We start from the raw sequence: 7,563 nt of genomic DNA, 5'->3' as shown, positions 1-7,563 counted from the left end.
GCCAAGTGATTTCTTTAACCAGGGCATTAACAACCTGATTGTATGATGGAAAAGCATCATCGATTAGAATGGAGACTATTTCATTTAATAAATGTTTTGTTTTGATATACAACTTGTTTGGGTATTTTCATCTAAAAAAAAGCGACATTAATTTATTGACGATATATTATAGTAAAGAGACTAGCTTTTAGGAAAGATAATTTATCTTGTTCTTTGAAACAGTGGAATAAGGTGCTTTTGAGGGACCTGTATAAATTATATTCAATCAGTGTCTGTATGTTTGCTGAAGAGTCAATAATCTGATTTTGAAGCTAACAGTAAAATTTATGATCAGACAGACAGAATAATAATGGGTTAAATACTTGCACCTAGTTTAGCAAAAGCAATCACTAAAGAATTATACAAAGAATGTTAAACCTAAAATGTTGTTACATCTCTGGTCGTTTGTTAATTTCCCATAAAGATTCTTCAGAGATACAAGTCCTTTCTTAAATAAAACTAGTTTATTCTTTCTCAATACAACTTTGCAATACACAGAATTTCCACAGTCACTTTAACTTAAACACATGCTATAATTCACAACAATTCACGCACTTTACTTATGGTCACTACCGCTCACTTGACTCAATTATCTGTCTCTATCTCCATCTGTCTGCAATTATTATCTCACCTTTATTTGCCGGGCTTATATACTAAAATAGAGGGTGCCTAGAAAAGACTAGAGTTGCCAGGAACAGTCATGATCCTTATAGAAACTCCAGCGCGCATGCTTCCAACATCACGTGACTTCCGCTGTTGTAAAAGAAGGTTTACAGTACTGTAAGAAAGTCATGAGAAACAGCGGGGTGATTATATTAATATTATATATTATAACAGCAAGGATTTTTTTAAGTATGTTACAGGTAAGAAAAATGCTAAAAGTGGGATTGAGCCCATAAAGGATGCTAATGAAGGCTATGAGCTGATTGAGCTTTAATTTTTTTTTACTTTTCTTTTTTTATGAACAATATAAGCAATCTTCTAAGGAAATGATGAAATTAACTTGAACCATTTACACATTAATCTCCTGGTGGTAAGTATAAAGATTGAGAGAGTTATAATGCATAAAGCACCAGGACCAGACAACGTTTTACTGAGAGTTTTAAATAAGGTTAAAGATTAAATACACAAGATTTTCTTATTTTTGGTAAGTCAATAGACAGTAGACAGATGCCTAAAAAAGGGAGAGATGCTAATGGTACTTCTATTTTTAAAAGAGGTGATAAGAGAAATTACAGGCCAGATAGTGTTACTTTGTTTTAGTAGAAAAATTATAGTCTAATTGAAAAAACTTTAAAAGATTATTAATTGAATATGATATCACAAAAGAAAGCTAATTTGGATTCACTAAAAGGAAACTTATCTTACTATACTATGTTAACTTCTTTCCAGGATATGTTATTTATCTGGATGATGGAAAGTGAAGTTCGTAGCTTTTGATACAGTGCCCCACAGAAGATCAGTTAAATATTGTATAATGTTGCACACTCTCACAATCAGAAACAGGAAATGGATCATATGATCTCCATAAGCAAAGTCTTAAAGCAATTTTAGCATGAACAAAATTTGGTGTTTTTTAAGATAATCATTCTGTCCACCTTATTTTCAAGGTAAGAATCTCAACAAATCTTAATGATTTCAATATATATATTCTAGAAATGTTTTAGTGTAAAATATCTTCATCTAACTGACAGAAAATACAGTATAGTAGGTATGATGTCTGAAAGCAACAGTGGACTCAGCATTCTAGCTTTTATTCATAGAATTGGATGATAAGAATATATAGCATAGTATTAAATGTTTATAAGGAATTGCACTGAGCAAACATGTTGGAGTTTCTGAAGCATATCTACACTTATATATTTTAGCATAATTTTAAAAATTGAATTGTAACTCAACCATTTTGCTTTTCATGATTTATATTTCAATTCATAGCAACACTGTGTATACTTTCTTATTTCTAATAATAAACTAGTATTTATAGTCAGTGGTGCCATTTTAGTAAAATATTGGGGAGTGGAGCAAAGTTGAATCCTAATTCCTACAAAATACGTGAACTGTTGATGATGTAGCATGTTCTGGAGTTCATACATTGACTGTAATAACTACATAAGAGCCAGAGGGTTACAAGGAATAAAAAATAAATAGGGAAATTTCGATTTTGTACTTTGTATATACTAATACTTTTAAATTATCATAACCCATTAACCAGGTATTTTAAAAAATAAAATAAAGCTTAAGTGGGATGGCTGCCTCCAGTCCTCTCCAACTGGCACCACTGATTATAATGTAAACTGGAATTTCACTAAATTATATGTTTTTATTATCTACAGAAACATTGTTACATGGGTTGAATTTTTTTTTTCTACTGTCAGATTTGGATTAAGTACATGAAACAGATGATCCTGTAACTTATGCTATGCTAGCTGGAGGGAAGAGTAGAAGATGAACATTTTCTATGATGAACACGAAGCAGTCCACAGGAAATTCCTTTATTAGAACCTGCCTTCACTGAACAAATGTATATATACAGGATAAGGGATTACAGAGTTCACTGAATACTTCCTAATTTGGTAGTGAAGTACTAAAATATCTAGTTGAGGAAACAAATAAATTGGCTTTTCACACAAACACAGTAATCTCTGGTTCTTGTCCCATGTTTATAAGTACAAGATTTTCTGTCATTTTGGGTTACTAAGCCTTTTTTCACACCTTCACTTTCAATTATTATTTCCTGTCTAAAGTACAAGGATGTTATCAATCTACATTTTTCTGTCCATAGACTGTTTCTTTAGCTATTTATGAAACATATAGAGCTATGGAAGTGACAGAGCAAACCTCACTTGAATATGACCACATCCAGCAAGCTTTGCCCAATTAGACCCTCTTACTTGTTCATTTAAGCATATATGTTCCTATGTTTCTAAGTATAATACAAATCATTTACTGTACTCAATCAGTCATTTCATTCTCCTCAATGCTAATAATAAATGTAAGAACTTTGTGGGTTTATAAAATAATTTTTAAATGAATAACAGTTATTCTTTAGGTTTTTTTTAATGGTTATCTAATTTACTCATTCACTCAACAGTTTTTATTTGCCACCTAAGGACAGGAAGATACAGTAGATTCACCTGATAGGCAAGGAGGTTATTGAACTGTAAAAATAAATTTACACTATCACAAATCTTATATTTATAGAAGTTACCGATATTTTCTCTTCATCATTTTGTTTATTTTTATGCATTTCAAAATGTTTTCAGTATTTGCAAATGGTATGACAATAAATGCTAATATAAAATCTAGACTTCACTTAGCTAAATATTAAGTTATAAACAAGAAAGGGGTTTTATTTAATCTCTTAAATAATTAACTTAATTTCTGGGTGTCTTTCAGATAATAAAACTAACTAATGATATCACCAAGTTGCAAAATGTGTACCTTGCTTCATATCAGTGAATCTGAATTTAGGAAGACATTTTCTCAGTTTTGAGTTTCTAGCCATTTTTCTTTATCTGTCCACCAGAGCTGCTGCTAGCAAATGGTTGAGAAAGTTAAGGTTTAATCATCAACACCAAAAACTATAACAAAACATCTAAAAAAATTAGACTACCTGATATGTGAAAATTAATATACAATTTTCACATAAAAAACAATAATTTATATTTTGAAATTGAAGACTTCTATCACCATTTCAGCTGTATCTTATATGGAAATTTCATCATTTTTTCATCCATTATTTAAGAAAAATAAAAACTTCAAAAATGATGAAACTTAATATAACATTAAATTCCACTTTATATGTTTTGAATAATGTTGAATTTAAAAGAAATAATTAAGTTTCCTATAATCAACAAAAACATATCAAATTCCTAAACTTAGATACAAGAATTTCCAAAGAATGATTCAATTATTACAGCCTATTATCGGGGTATGTTTTGCTTTTTATTTTTCTTAAGGATAATGTTTTAATTTGCCAAAACATTGTGAATGCCATATTTTTCATGCTTGGAATCCAGAGATAGAAACTACACACTTCATATAGCTTCATAACTTTTATCAAGCAAAAGAAACCTTGTTTATCCACATATGAGTCTCTATTTCACTATCTCAGCCTACAGTCAAAATCTTAATTCTTTTACAGTTTATTCTTCTTTTAGATTATAATTCCTTTTCAACTAAAATGACTTTTATCTCTATGAAACTTTGTTTCTAACAATATTGAACGTAGTGGGTGATGTAAGCACACAGTTTTACAACAAAGACTTTGCTTCTTATTAAGCTAGAGATCAAATATTAATGTATGTATGTTGTATGAGGAGTAGGGTAAAAAAGACAATGGAAAAAAATACAGCGAAATTTACACAAACAAGTACAAAAAGTAAAATATATATATATATATATATAGATGTAAAAAGCAAACAAATTATACAAAACTAGAAAGGATAAACAGAAGAGTAGGGTTTAATAGCAGTAAAATATGAAAATTAAAGGGTGTTTGTCCAGTCTTTGAAATTAATATAACCAAAGTTTTATTCATTTATTTTTGTATGCAAAAAGATAAAAATACAAAAGTTAGCATTAAAAAATTTCACCAAAAAATCCAAGTTGTACTTCAGGTTATGAAACAATTGTCCAACCATGGCTACAAGATGAATCATTTTGAATAAAACTGGTACAGGTTTCTTCCTTGTCTATTAGCAAAAAAATTAACTTATTTCTGTTTTTTATTACAATAAATAACAACTGGCACATAGAAAAAATATACATTTTAAATAATAATACATATTATACACTTGTGCACTACTTTTGAGATAATAGATTAATATAAAGCAGGAACGTCTTAAGGAAAACATGCAAAATATCTTTCTAAACATAATTTCCTAATAAGAGAAACATGTATGGGGTGGGCAAAAGTCTGGGCACCCTCCTTATTTAAAGCTCATGTGATAATTCACTGTTGGGCTTTATCAAACAGATTGTGGCAAAAGAATGATACGAAACAACTGATGCTTTGAAACAAACAATTATTGAAAGTTTCGCTAAGGTCACCCCGAGAATGCTAAGGAGGATGTCACATTGCACATGGAGACATATCGTCCTATGTCATGAAAATGAAGGCCAACAAGCAGACAGTTGGGATTATAAATTGAACCTTTTGTTAGTCTGTGTCAATATGAGATATGTCAATATTCAATAAATAAATTTTTCTTTGATGTACTCTATCTTTATTTGAGGGGAGTGTCCAGACTAGCCCACCCTGTAATATTAAAGTCAAAGATGTGTGTCTGTAGAAGCTTACTAATTAGGAGCAATGAATATTTAATGAGAGAAAAATGCAATATTTTACTGAAAGGTTGAGAAAAATTGCCACACACACAAAAAAAAGACTACATCATTGAGATAGGCTGATTGTTATTTTTGAATTTTCTTTATGCACACTACAATATCACTGTTTTCAAAGTATATTCTATATATTTTTAGAAGCTAATGCTAAACAATTTAGGATATTAATAAAATGCAGTATTTAAAATATATTACTTTTAATCATTTCATATTATTATATATAAATTTCTATCTCATTCATAAAGTATATAGATTAATAGTTTCTTTTACTGATGTTTTTTTTTATTAATTGATTTTTAATATGGCTATGGAATTTTATTGAAGTTAAATACTTACAAGTCAAATATTTCAACAACAAAAAATTAGCTCAGTTACACTTGGAATCTTTAAATCACAATTACTCTACCATGTGTTTTGTTTTTTTATTAAAAGTGCCAATGTAGTAAAGTAATATTGTTATTACTTTTTTACTAACATTCACACATAAAGTATACCATGTACATGTAAAATGAGTAAAATCTAAATAACTACACAAAAATATTAATAATTATGGTACGGTAATGAAACAAAATGTGAATTTTTTTTACTGTGTCCTAAAAATACTAATACTAGTTGTTTTGGCAGATTAGTATACATTATCAATTACTGTCACAGACAATATATGAAAAAAAAAATTGCAAGTCACTGAGAGCAATGTGTATAATAAACTGAGTCTAAATATCTCGTAAGAAACCAATGTCTTATCCATACAAAGCAGTGGATTATGGCATAGAATATTCTATGAGGGTGACAAAATGGTACAATTATTCTTTTAAGCTAGATTTTGGCAGTGTTTTGAACTTTTTTGGTTCGAATTGTTCTGGACATTTCCTGAAATTTTACTTTGTGCTGAGAAAGCATTTTGAGCTCTATGCTGAATCCTTCTTCAGATCTAAGACTTGTCATGGAACCTGAACATTATACCAGCACAAAGCAAAAATGACAGATGTAATAAAAAATTATAACCAAAAGTTAAGAAAACTACTCTATAAGGCTTACTAATTGTGTTTTTGTTGCGTACCACTTAGTCTTGTGTCAAAATCAAATATCATCTTCATGAATTTACTGTTTTTTATATCATCTATATAATTCCAGTAATAACATTTTCCAGCTAACAAAAACTCACATTTAACAACGAAAATCTTTTTATCCAGATTAAAAATACTCATTTAACTTTATTGTAAAAACAAAAACTTTTGTTATTACTATAAGCAAAATGGAAGAATATTTTCTTTCTGGTGTTGAGCAACCTCAACAAAGCAAAGAGACGGTGTCTCCATAACACACACGGAAAAATAAAAATATAAATCTCTACCTGATTTTACTAACTTATCACTAGATTTAAATAACTGTCTCTAAAAATTACATTTACAACTGTACTCAAAAAAGAATCCTGTATCCTAGAAAAACAAAAATGTCACAGTTTTAACATAACGTTTAGGGACCTACTGGTCTATCTAAGCTAGCCCATCCTCTAAACTAAACCTATTAAAAAAAAACCTCAAAGCCAGCCCTTATCATTCATATACTTATCAAGTTTTTCATTTTGCTCACTTAAATTTACTGCCTTCACAACATCCAAAAGCAACCTATTCCAAAGGCCAATCACACTGCTAGAAAAATAAAATTGTCTTAGCTGAAAGTAACTCCTACCTTGCCAAAATTTATATCTGTGTCCCCTACTCCTACCATTCTCACCATTAAGTATGAATATGATGATGTAACAACACTACTAATTCCCATACAATCTTAAACACACCAATCAGATCCCATCTAACGCTTCTTTTTCAAGAAAAAACAATTTCAGAGATCTTAACCTTTCCTCCTATGACAATCCCTACATCTCAGGCATCATTCTACAAATAGTAGCAACACCACGCTGCTTGGATGACTTAAGCTAAGAATATGAAACTGATCAACCACTACGCCAAGATCCATTTCTTTTATAACACTGTTATTATTATTATTATTATTTGGTTATTCACATCCAAATTATACTTATAATTCAGATTATGATAACCCACACGTATTTGCTTGCATTTGTTATAATGAAAACCAAACTGCCATTTATTTGCCAATCAGTGGCGTACCTGAGGTATGGCAAGTACCTTGGGCACCACTGAGCAGTTTCTATTAAAG

General features: G+C 29.8%; 1 long non-coding RNA gene across 2 annotated transcripts in view; it reads left to right on the top strand.

Moving 5' to 3' along the window:
- Positions 1-2,670, top strand: part of LOC111083311 — a 6,491-nt gene extending 3,821 nt beyond the window's left edge. For both annotated transcript variants that reach the window (XR_002608952.1, XR_002608951.1), the window contains exons 2-3: positions 1,432-1,649; positions 2,415-2,670. This is a non-coding gene — a long non-coding RNA (uncharacterized LOC111083311). The remainder of the gene's footprint in view (positions 1-1,431; positions 1,650-2,414) is intronic.
- The last annotated feature ends 4,893 nt before the right edge of the window (positions 2,671-7,563 follow it).

This window comes from Limulus polyphemus, unplaced genomic scaffold (assembly GCF_000517525.1).
Source record: "Limulus polyphemus unplaced genomic scaffold, Limulus_polyphemus-2.1.2 Scaffold9012, whole genome shotgun sequence".
Classification (NCBI taxonomy): Eukaryota; Metazoa; Arthropoda; class Merostomata; order Xiphosura; family Limulidae; genus Limulus; species Limulus polyphemus.
Note: the sequence above shows the minus strand (reverse complement) of the source record. Positions and strands in the feature narration are given on the sequence as shown.